This window comes from Ambystoma mexicanum, chromosome 1q, assembly GCF_040938575.1.
Source record: "Ambystoma mexicanum isolate Mex_15411 chromosome 1q, UKY_AmexF1_1, whole genome shotgun sequence".
Taxonomy (NCBI): Eukaryota; Metazoa; Chordata; class Amphibia; order Caudata; family Ambystomatidae; genus Ambystoma; species Ambystoma mexicanum.
The window spans coordinates 735,540,364-735,553,486 of NC_090922.1; positions in this window are offsets into that span (position 1 = coordinate 735,540,364).

Sequence of the window (13,123 nt, forward strand, 5' to 3'; positions counted from 1 at the left end):
ACCTGCATTGATATACTTGTTGTGGTTGGATTCTCCATACGTGGGTTGGTCCTTACTTTCATTTCTGAAAAAAGCATTGCACCAAAGGAAATGTTTGATGAGTATTGTGACCTGAAAGGAATTAGCATACACCACGCAATGAATTGTGTTTATACTTCTTTTCAGATGTTATTATTCGCTAAGTTTTTATAACAGACATTTGTTTTATTGTGTACTCATGTTTAGATATTTTTGTATTGTGTAATGTTTTTATGGATTGTTCATGCATATTCGAATTAAGCATGGTGATGATGATGATGATGTAGGAGGTCTCCAAAACAATTACCTATTTTCTTCCAAAGAGTTATTTTTATCAAATTTTTAGGACTTTATGAATTCTAGGATGAATTAAAGCAAGCATTAGGTTGAAAACCATACTTACTTCATCTACCGGGAGGACTTTCATTTGTTGTAGAATTCTGTGTACTTCAGCCACAACTTCTGCTGACAATGTGTTATATTCTAATTTGTTTTGGTGTTCCACTGGGAGGAGTAGTATTCTGTGTAAAGTTACATCTCTTATATTGTAAGCGGCTAGACCTGTAGGGGCCGTCGCAACAGCTGAAAAGTTGCTATTTGGTTTCTCTTCTACAAATGTTCTATTAATTTAGAAGGTTTTGACAGAACCAGCTTCACCACATATATGACCAGAGGTGTGCAATGTTTACAACTGCAAGTACTCATCTCATATGTTAATCCATGTTCAATTTCTTCAGTGACTTCTAGGTAAATAGTGAGTTGTTCATCATGTAACAGTGATTTGAGCACTCACAAATCTTCTTTAGATCTTTAATACATGGTGTTTGTCATTCCTTGCTATTTATGCTTTGTTTTGAATGGGTGATACTCAAAGTGGTACTTGGCTTCCTGCAAGAGATCGCTGACTCCCTTCATGAGTGTCTTTATATCGTATTATTTGTATGTATTCTTCTTCTTGACATTCATTGTCCAACATTTAATTGTATTGCTCAAACATTTCAGTTTCAAATGTGTCATGGTCACCTAAGAATTCTTCTTATTTTCTCCAAGGTTTGAATAATTGTAGTAGATCCATGTAATACAGTTATCTATGCTCTGTAGATTTAAATGAAAACCTTACATGGTTAATTAGACATGCTTTTAAAAGTCATATTAGGCTTCATTCACAATTAATAATGGTTGTTTGCCAGATGTCTCATCTGCATAACATTATTTTTGTAGATATAGATTTGGTCTATATTACAGAGGCACATGTTTTACAAAGCAGTTCTTGGCTAGTATGTCTCAATCAGATTTGTTATGTCTTGGCTGTTGGGATCGTCTGTCACTAAATATTAGATTGTAGTACTGTGTTTCAGAATGAAACTTTACCAAGGTTGAGCCAGAGAATGTTCTCAGATTTCCCTCACAAGGTTGTACCTGTTAAATGATCTGCAGCTTCGTAGGACACACATTCTCTATGTGACAGCATTTTGATGCCAAAGCTGTACACATGTTCTGTCATACCAGAGGTCTTTTAGCTCAGTTTTCCCAGCTTTGCTGAGATAGCCTGTATCTTTTCAAAAGGCAGTTGAATTGCCTGAAATGTACTGAATGTCTAAGTTAGCATTCCTCAAGAGGGCAATGATAAGGTTGTAATCATTGATGTACTTCATCTCTTTATATATTGTGTATGTTTTTGGGAGATTTTTCTTTGACACTGTGTCTGGCTGAAGACATGAAACTATCTTCTAGCCTGCTCTAGGGAACCGAAAGCGATATTTGGTGAAGTATTTATCTATGTTTTTGTATTAAAATTGGCAGTATTTGCCAAAATTATGTCATTGAAAATGTAAGATTATTGTCTGTAATGTAGATCTGAATACATTATAAAACAGTCCCATCACTTTCCTGGACAATTTTGGAAACATTTCTAATCCACAAAAGCATGCAGATGTGTGGTGCTCCTGGATTGATATTCTTTCCTCTAAAATAAGAGTTCTACTTCTCTGAGTAGAAGACAGTCTTTATTACAGATAAGTGTAACATGGTAATGAAACAATGTTGAATGTATCTTGAGACATTGACAGGATCGACAGAACAGAGTTTTCCTGTACTTTTTATGTCAATTCCTTCTTTAGTTTGATTTGCATTGTGTAGAAAATCATGCAAGTCATCCCATGCATATTATGCAAAACTTAAAGTAACAAACCATGTGTGAGGCCTAGGTACCTTACCATACAACATACATCAGCATGACAGTCGAACCAGTATTACTTTGTACCACACATATTTGCCAAGAGATTTATTTTGTGACAATAACATCCCTTTAACTCATGTTTTTTCACAGAATATGTATTCAAAGACAATCCTTTGTTAAAGGAACGTTATGGTTAAGTTGCACTAATAAAAATCAATAAAATTGAGTGAAAAGCCTTTGGTAAATGTACGCTATAGTTACAAGTAAAACAAAAAACCCCAGAAATGTGCCAGTTATGGCAGGTTAAGCAACCATAACTTGCGCCACCACCGTGCACTGCTAATGTCACGTTCGCCTGGGTCTCTGCAGGAGCAATGGATTCCTCCGGTCTCTTCCTCTCGTTACCCATGTGCTGGAAAGCTGACCTGTCAAGAGAATGGGTGATTTAGTGGGTTTTCTGAGAAGAATGTGCTCCAACCCTCCCTCCACCCTCCCTGTGTCCCAAGTGCTGTTCATACCCTTGTTTTTGGGCATGCTCATCTTTTGATTTAGCGTAACACGCTCTCCATCCTGCATCTACAAGGGCACAGTAGTCTGGGGGTCTGGTGCTAGTTGCTTCACTAGGTTCAGGTTGAGGGTGTCCTTCCAGTGAAACACGCTCTTTACTGTATTTGCTCAGTTACTGCACTGGGACACTGGGAAGGTAAGTTCTAAGGAGGACACTTACTTCATTGGCTATGCGTGCGTAGCATTAATGAAAGTTCTTTGTCTTTGCAGACATGGAGCAGCTACTGGATGCGACCGTGGTGAGGAGTTTCTCTGCTCAGTGTGCACACGAGGTAAGTAAAAATGGATGCTTCTTTGGTTGTGCAGGATTCAGAGGCATTAGCTGCAAGTGCACGCTTACTGATTCTAACTTGTTTCTTTTCTTTTGCAAGTCAAGTCCGGAGCACTAGTGTGACGCACAGATGAGGAGCTTGCTTCGATCGTGAAGAACAAACAGGTGAGGAATCCACTGGAAGTTCGGGTTGCAGTGAAGCAAAAACAGGTAAGGAGCCAATGAAAGTCCGGGATACGGTGATGCAGAAAAAACAGTAAGGATCCAATGGAAGTCCAGGCTGCAGTGAAGCGGGAAACACGTAAGGACCAATGCAAGTCCAGGCTGCGGTGAACATGTGCTCACGGCTACAGAGTGCACATGAAGCACAGGCTAGTTCTCGGGTGTGGCTTATATAGGCAGCCACGCCCAGACACTGTGCTATACAGTTCCAAACAGTTCCTGGATGCTACACCGGCATCCATGTTGGAGGTACAGGAAGTAGCTGGATAATAAAGGCTATGCTAAAACAAGGCTATGTGAGTGAGGTGCGCTCTATGACTGCCTCAATTAGTGTTTTGCTTGCCAGGCCTTTGCCGATTTAGCCCCTGTTGTGCTTTCCGCTTTCCCCCATGTGTTTTTGCTAGTGAGAAGTGGGCCCCTATGCTGGTTCCCAAGACAGCTAAAACTAACACCCAGATCATCAAAGATGACATCACACATGTCATTGATGACATCACTGATGGTATCACATATGAAATAAATGCTACAAGTGGTTGTATTCATAATGTTGATAACAGGATGTCAGGGGTGTTCGAGAGATCTATCATGAACTACTTAATCTATTAAACATTTACTTATCCAAAGAAAACATTATATTGGAGTGCTGTTGTTAATACTGGAATGTAATCATACATCCATACAGGCTATGGTATGAAGGGATCCACCCATTACTTTTCCTCATTCTTAATCTGACTATACAGGAGAGAGCACCCAGATATACACCTGCTGTGGAGGTCACCTTGGCAAATCTTCAATCCTGCACCAATGGCATCTGCTATGGAAATTTCTCCTTCCCAACCACCCCCACCACCACCATCTGGAGGGCTGGGACAGGGGAACAGGCACAGTGATACAGATCAGGATGAAAGAAAGATGAACATGAGGTGGAGGAAGTCCCTATTTCTAGCACACGGAGTGAGTCCTGGCAACTTTTCACCACCATTGGGGATGTCCTGAAGGCTTGTGCAGCCAAGGTCAGCCAAGGTCAGATGCACTGAGTGCAAAGTTGTACTTAGTCAGAGAAAACCTAGGTTGTATTCCAATGGCACAACCTCCATGAGGTGCCACTCCAAATCTAACCACCCAAATGCTTTGAGGAAGGTGTTACCCTTTTCAGTGAAAAGTAGGTTGACACTCTCTACCCCATCCTCTTCAACTGCTCCTGTTACCACAAAGGATACTCCCAGTGGCCGTCTCAAAGACCATACGGAACACTGTTGACCCATACCATTTGAGTGTCACAGTGCTATGTATGTATTGCAATGCATTTTGAAAGTTTTCCAGAAAATCTGATTACCGACATCAATTATTTGGACTCCATCTCCCTGAGAAATGTTGACAATATCAAAGTATTATTCTCATTTTGAAAATATACCATGCCAACCCCTTGTACAAAAGCACACACCACTTTGTTCACATTGCACCTTGCTTTTTCCATTTGTGGACAAAACAAATTTGAATGCATCCACAATTGTCTCATTGCAACGCGAGGACACATAATTTTAGAATTTGGTAAGATTTCCGTGAACTGTCCAAATGTATCCTTCATTGCAAACGGCGATGAAATTCCAGTAACGTACCCCAAACTGTTCCCTCCACAAAGAATAACAATGATGTCCGGGTGTTTTAAGTGAACCATATTCTTACAAAACGGGAATAGATCAGCCCACTTCATTCCACTTCATTCCACGCATTCCATACCATGACACGTTATTGTCATGGAAAACAAATTTTCTGCTCAGAATAGACTTGCAGCCAGTGGATCCAAGAGTCCCCCTAAATCTATACACTCAGCCTCCTCAAAGACATAGCCATCGGCATCGTCATTGTTCTCACCAAACAAAACTCCTGCCACCCTCTCTTTCTGTACACCAGACCCACGAGATCTGATTGGCTAAACCCCGGACATCCGCAGACTCCACGACTGTCCACAATCTCGATAGTCCTCTTTCCATGCCAGGCATCCGCAAAAGACTTAGATGTGGTGTGTGCATTCCAAGGACTACTGCTGTGTCCGTGGACAGATCGTCCAATTGAAGGGTTTGGGGAAGTTTACACTTAATTTAAACAAACACTTTTTGTCTACACCCGCACTTTGGTCTTGGTCTTATTCCCATCTGTGGTGTGTCCATCATTGACTCTCACTGGGGAGTTGTAAATGCATTTTTGGGGGCAGCTCACTTTCAAAATTTACAAGAAACATCTGATATCCAAAATCAGTCAAATTCACTCCACCACTTCTAAAATTATTTGCACCATCCAACTTGATGTTTTCATTTTCAAAAGATGCCATGCCTGCGCCATTCAAAACACATACACCATTATTTACATGGTGCCTACCTGCTTCTAGTTGAACACAAAACACATTTGGACATATCCATACTTTCCTTGGATGTATTTGTGAGAAAATAAGTTCTGTTAAGCTTTGCAAAATATCCTTTATTGCAACCAGAAAAGATAGTGGAGTAATGTAGCCCAAACTATTTCCTCCACAATATACAATAATAATATCTGGGCATTGAAAGTGAGTCACAGTCTTACAAAATGATAACTCACCCAGATTAGCCCAGACCCTGTATACCACCAAACCTCAACTCCCTTCAGTACAATAGTACCAGAAATACCACAAAACTCAGTGTACCTTTTCAAATTATTCATCCAACAATCTCCCAACATCCACACAGTGGGCCTCATTTCGAATTTGGAGGTAGCCATGCCCTTAATAAGGGCATGGCTACCGCCAAACCCGGGTCCGGCTCCGGGTCCCACAAAAGAGGACTAAAAGGGCCATTCTGACCTTGGAGGGCCTGGTAATTCCCTTTTGAGGGACCCGTGGAAAGTACGTCCCCATTCCCATTTGAGCCCCAATAGGGCTCAATGGGAATGGAGAGGATGGTAGCACTGGTACCGTTCATAACAGTACCGTTGCTACCATCCTGGTCTGCTTGCGGGTGCCGCTCTGAATGCCTGGTCTGACCAGCATCCAGAGCGGCACCCGCAGGCAATCTTGTAATGTTGCGGCATGGCAACAACGGCAACATCGGGAACACTCCCGAATTGGCTGCTTTCAAACAGTCACACATCCATCTACCAATCACATCAAAACACTCTACACATAACACTGTCATCTCAGATCAACACTTCAGACGTATACTTGAACTCTGAGACTGCAGATTTCCAGTTAATCACAGCCATCTGCATCAAAAACTACTGTGAAACTCTCCAACATTTTGAAGTCCAGATTCAATGACATCTGCATCTAACAATACATATTACAGGTATGCTTTAATTTTATAAAGTATTTTCTGCAACTCTTTCAGTGATGTCAATTATATTTGTGATGTCATCCTCGATGTCCTTGGTATTAGTCTTAGCAGTGCACAGTGATGGCGCAAGTTATGGTTGCTTAGCTTACCATAACTGGTGAATTTCTGGGTTTTTTCGATTTTACTTGTAACCATAACGTCCTTTTAACAATGTTTTTTTACTGAATTTCATAGGTTTAGTAGTGCAACTTAACCATAATGTCCCTTTAACAAAGTGTTTTCATTGAATTACATGGCCACGGTAGTGGCCATGTAGTTATGGTTAAGTTGCTGTTTCCTTAGGAAGAGCACTTTTTGGGTGGCTTATAACTTCGCTCTCGCTGGGCAGATCCTCACCAAACTTTGCAAAACAAGTAGTTGGGTCACTCTGAATTTTTTTGCAAAGTTTGGTGAGGATTCGTCCAGGGGGGGAAAAGTTATAGGGGGGGTCCCAAAACTTTTTTTTTCCCATAGACTGAATGGGAAAAAACTTTGCGCACGGCTACAGCCCGAACTGCTGGACGGATTTACACCAAATCTGCGGCAGGAGTGGCGGCCTGGTCCCAAAAGCATGCTTTTGTAAATTTGGTGTAAATATGTCCAGTAGTTTTTTTAAAAATGACCAAAATGTAAGGCGAAAAAATTAGTGATATTTGTGTTCACTTCGCGGACGGACTTCCCTGTTCGCTCCGCGGACAGCACCCCGGTTGGCCCATGGCCTTGGGTCATGTCCGCAGACATGCGACGTGTTCGCTGATTGGACGACGAGGGGCGTGGAGCGCGTCAGATTTTCTGTGGCGCCTGCCATCTTGTATTCGCAGTCGACAGCGTACAGTGCAGTGAAACATGGATAAAAAATTGTATTTAGTGCCATGTGTTGGTGTGTAAGAGTGTTTGGGGAGAGTGGGGGAGTATGAGATGGGTTCAATGTTTTGTTTTTTTATGTGCTAGACGTTTTTTTTGCATTCGATTTGTCCACGGAGAACACGGCTGTTCTGACATTTTGTAAATAAACTAAATGGTGGGGTGTTTAGAGGACGGAGTATGTGTCATTTTTGTTCGCAAGGAAGGTAAAAATGAGCTATGAACACTCGCGGTGTACTTAATTGTTCGTAAATACACAAACTGGGGGTGTCCTGAGGACGCTGTCCGTATTGTAATCTGTCTAGTTGAATGTGTTCTAAGAACACTCGCAGTGTTCCGAAATGGTTGCAATTACACAAAATGGGGGTGTTCTGAGAACGTTGTTTGTATTGTTCGTTGTCAGGGTGCAAGTGTTTTAAGAGCACTCCTTTTGTCCGCTAATAGTACAATTTCCTAGGGGCGTCAACCGACTTTTTGTCCACTAAAGAAACGATAAATCGGGCTGCTGTGCGCCGACATTATGTGATAATTCGATGGCTGGCGCTATTGACCTGGCTGACTTGCTTTTGCAACACTAAATCATATCTCCCGCCCCTAAGCCTGATATTATCAAAGCATTCATATTCCCCGCCTCTCTCCGTGACGTTACAAGGTGCGTAATCAAACGCGCCCAGTCGTCTCCAGTATTACGCGACTTTACACAGAACCTGGAAGACAACACACATTATGTCACAACACAGCGCGCCACAATTCGGAATATGAACCTGTGATTTAAAAGCAAACAGCAAGATTGTAAATGTTGTAAAGTACATTTATTTGACATCAAATGTTTAGAGAATATTCAGCAATTTGTATTTGTCTTTGAGTGTTAAATCAGCTTACAACTCAGTGCGCCACAATTCGGAATATGAAACTGTGGTTTAAAAGTAAACAGCAGGATTGTACATTTGGTAAAGTACATTTATCTCACATGAAATGTTTAGTGAATATTCAGCGATTTGCTATTGTCTCTGCTGTCGATCAGCAAAAGTTTATTTGGAGCCACGCATTGTTCCTTTACGGTTGATAGGCTGTTGGTTTATGATAAAAGCAGTAAATGGTCGCTCTGATAATCCGGATGGTTGCTCCAACAAGGAGCCATTAGACCATCCTATTGGTTGGTATGTTGTTTGTAGCCGCAAGTACTGCGTAAGGGCATATTGGTCCTTGGCGATTGTCCCATAAAATGGTGAGGGTCATGAAGTTGCATATTTGGACCTGCACCTGGCAGTTGAAGACCCCATCCGCTGGGGTCTGTAAATCGTGACACAGGCAAAATGGAGCCACATACCTGTTTTAAAAAACATAAATTACTATCACCAGCGATCTTCATTAAAAATCATCATTTTATATATTAGGGCGTGAAAATATTTGCTATCGAAGATAGTGCAACAGAGTATGTTAATAATAAAATAATAATATTTTCCCATTCATATAGCGCTAAGAACCGTGAGGTATCTAAGCGTGCTTATTATTAACCACGGTGTGTGCTGCTCATTTATCGACCACGGAAGGATGAAAGGCTGAGTTTGGCCTTGCCGGGATTCAAACTTGCGTTAGCAAGCTGTGCACGGAGGCCAAAGCGAGCGCTGTACTCGCTGTGCCACTTGACAGGATACAGTGAAGTGGCACAGCGAGTAGAGCGCTTGACCGCCTATAGACCGGTTAAATTATTTCTATTAACCCACCCTGTGTCATCTGCCTTTTTCAGAGCCCTCTAAACGACAGGGGATCAATTCGGCGGTGATAGTGCGCGGTAGAAAATATTATGCCACTTTCAACGAACAAGTTCAAATTGAGCGGTCTTTAATGCTATGCTATTGTAATTATATTTGGTATAAAATAATCTAAAGGGTTACTTACAGTACAATTGCAATTTCCATTGTCTACGAGTGGTGCAGTCCCAAAATACGACTCCGTGTGTGCCAACGATCTTTCGCATAGTGATATAATATATAAAAGTGGTTTTGTTTCAGAAATTTCATCTTTATCTTCTCTTACGTTTTAGCAACACTCCTTCAAGAGAAGTCTTTCATCACAATCTCTGTCTGTCAAGGTCAAAACACAATACAACCTTATAGTCCGCTTTGTGAGCCTCTCCGGGGCCCGAGAAAAAAATGGAAGCAGCTGACCTTCACTGTGAACGAGCATAATTTCTTACTTTGCAACATTCTATGTAAAGCAATCTGTAGAAGTTGTGGAAGCAGCTGACCTTCACTGTGAACGAGCATAAATTCTTACTTTGGAACATTCTGTGTAAAGCCATCTGTAGAAGTTGGTTTTTGCACACCATGTGTGTATATTGTTTGCGTGTTATTAAAAAAAGTTTGGACATTATGGTTCTAAGTACAGCCGAAAGACCCCTGAAAATCGCAAGTTATGGTAAGCTTTGAAAAATAACTGGCGCCACCACCGTGCACTGCTAAGACTAACACCCAGGACATTAAAGATGACATTGCAAATGTCATTGATGAAATCACTGATGATATAAATAGCATTGTATTATGGGATTCTATCTAGTATACTGAGCTACTAATGGAGAAACATAGCATTGTGTGCAGAGTACAAGATGAAAGTTTAATATGTGTAATGTTAATATGTTGAATAATGAAATAATAATTGTCCTGAAATGTTCGAAAATTCACAAAATGGGGTCGTTCTGAGGACGTTATTCGTATTGTGTGATTGCTTAGCTGTATGCAATGAGGGAATGGCACAGAGAGTAAAGTGGACGCTGTCCGCGGACAACGTGGCTGTTCGTGGACAGGGCGTGCTACATCTGGGTTTTTCCAGGAAATCCAACATGGAAAGAAGACTGTACGGATCAGCCAATCAGATGTCGAGGTTGTGGATTTGTGTTGAAAGAGACTGTGTGTGGTGAAGATGGCAGAAGTGGAGAAAGTCAAGGTGTTGGTGCTCGGAGATATGTTTGTGCATGGTTTTCAGCAGTACGCTGAATGCAGGCATGTTGCAAAGAACTTTAATGTCAAAGGAGTGGAGGTGGTGTGGAGCAGTGTGCCTGATTGCAATGTACAGGGAATTGTACAAGTTTGTGAGGATATGGCCACGATGAACAGTCCGCATGTGGTAGTTTTGCACTATGGTGCTTTCCATTTGGGCAACGTCAGTGCCCCTACTTTGTTGGCTGATTTGGAACGCTTGGTTCAAGCAGTAATGAAGATCCTTCCAAATGCAAAAGTAATTTTTTCTGGATTACTACCTAGGGCAATATGGGACAATAGTTCAGTTTTTTGTCCTCAGCAAAATATTGCTAGGTGTGTCATCAACCGAGGCATGTGTGCCTTCATGCTTAGAGCTGGTATGTTCTTTTGTAACAATGAGAATATTGATGCCAGTAATGCTGTTAATTTTAAAGAAGATGGCATTTCTTTATCTTTTACGGGAAATGCCTTTCTATTTTGGAATGTAAGGGTTGCTTTGCAGAAGGTTATGTGAAGATTTTAGGAGTAAAGTAAGAAAAAAAAACAAGAAAAAAAATACAAAATAACAGGTGTCTGTCAAGCATCTGTAAAAAAAAAAACGTCTCTTTTCAGAGATAACTTCAAAGGGGAAATGGGGCACACTATTGAAATTTACATTCACCACACTCAGATTTTCGATGTGTCCGCGGACATGGCGGTAGTCCGCGGACATGAAATCTCTACGAAGGGTTAGTATGTTCTATGTTACATGTATATGAAGTCAGGGATATTCTGGTTAAGTTGTGCACTAAAAACCTATGAAATTCAGTGAAAAAACTTTGTTAAAGGGACGTTATGGTTAAGTTGCGCTACTAAAAACCTATGAAATTCAGTGAAAAAACTTTGTTAAAGGGACGTTATGGCTCAAAGTAAAACCGAAAAACACCTGAAATTCGGCAGTTATGGTAAGAGAAGCAACCATAACTCGCGCCACCGTGTACTGCTAACACTAACACCCAGGACATCAAAGATGACATCACAAATGTCATTGATGACATCACTGATGACATCACATGGCTGGCTCTCCCTTTTTATCCTTTACTGACATATCGAAGCCACATAGTTTTATTCAGTAACAGTCAGGAAGTAAAAATTGAAAAGGTACTATATTTGTAGACTTAGGGTCCAGTCACATCATATGAAACATATACATAGCGGAAGATACAGGCTTGAAAGAGATCAATCCTTTCTGTGCATGAAGATAATCATTATGGTTATCAGCACTTTCTCATAGTTTTATTTTTATTACTCTACCTTCCCTCTATATGCTCATATTTCTATACATTATACTCACTCTCCATAGAGTGAATGGGAAAAAAATTTTGCTCGCGCCTACAGCCCAAACCGCTGGACGGATTTCCACCAAATTTGAACCAGGAGCAGCGGCTTGGTAAAAAAGCGTGCTTTTGCAAATTTGGTGAAAATCCGTCCAGTAGTTTTTTTTTAAAATGACCAAAAATTAGTGATATCTGTGTTGGGTTTGCGGACACACTTCCCTGTTCGCTCCGCGGAAAGTGTCCTGATTGGCCAATCGTTTTGAGTGATGTTCGCGGACATGCAAAGTGTTTGCTGATTGGACAGCGTGGAGCGTGAAGCGCATCAGATTTTTCGGTAGCGCCCGCCATTTTGGATTCGCGGACGGCCCCGGACAGCGCAGTGAAACTTTGTTCAAAATGTGTATTTTGTAGAGTGTGTTGGTGTGTAGGAGTGTTTGGGGAGGGTGGGAGTGTATGAGATAGGATGAAAGTTGTGTTTTTTATGTGTTAGACGTTCTTTTTGTGTTCGATTTGTTTGCGGCCATCACGGGTGTTCTGAAATGTTCTAAATAAATTGACTAGGGGGTGTTCTAAGGAGTCAATATGTGTCCGTTTTGTTCGCAAGCAAAGTGAAACTGTTCTAAGAACACTCGCGGTGTGCGGGGAGTGTTTGTAGGGAGTGTCCTGAGGACGATGTCCGTATTGTTCTCTGTCAAGTTGAATGTGTTCTAAGAACACTCGCGGTTGTCTGAAATGTTTGCAAATAAACAAAATGGGGGTGTTCTGAAGACGCTTCTAAGAACACTCGCGGTGTCCGGGGAGTGTTCGTAGGGGGTGTCCTGAGGACGCTGTCCGTATTGTTCTCTGTCAAGTTGAATGTGTCCTAAGAACACTCGCTGTGTCCTGAAATGTTCGCAAATAAACAAAATGGGGGTGTTCTGAAGACGCTTCTAAGAACACTCGCGGTGTCCGGGGAGTGTTCATAGGGGGTGTCCTGAGCACGCTGTCCGTATTGCTCTCTGTCAAGTTGAATGTATCCTAAGAAAACTCGCGGTGTCCTGAAATGTTCGCAAATAAACAAAATGGGGGTATTCTGAAGACGCTTCTAAGAACACTCGCGGTGTCCGGGGTGTGTTTGTAGGGGGTGTCCTGAGGACGCTGTCCGTATTGTTCTTTGTCAAGTTGAATGTGTCCTAAGAACACTCACGGTGTCCTGAAATGTTCGCAAATAAACAAGATGGTGGTGTTCTGAAGACGCTTCTAAGAACACTCCCGGTGTCCTGGAATGTTCGTAGGGGATGTCCTTAGGACACTGTCCGCATTGTTCATTGTTAAGTTGAAAGTGTTCTAAGAACTATCACGTTGTTTTGAAATGTTCGTAT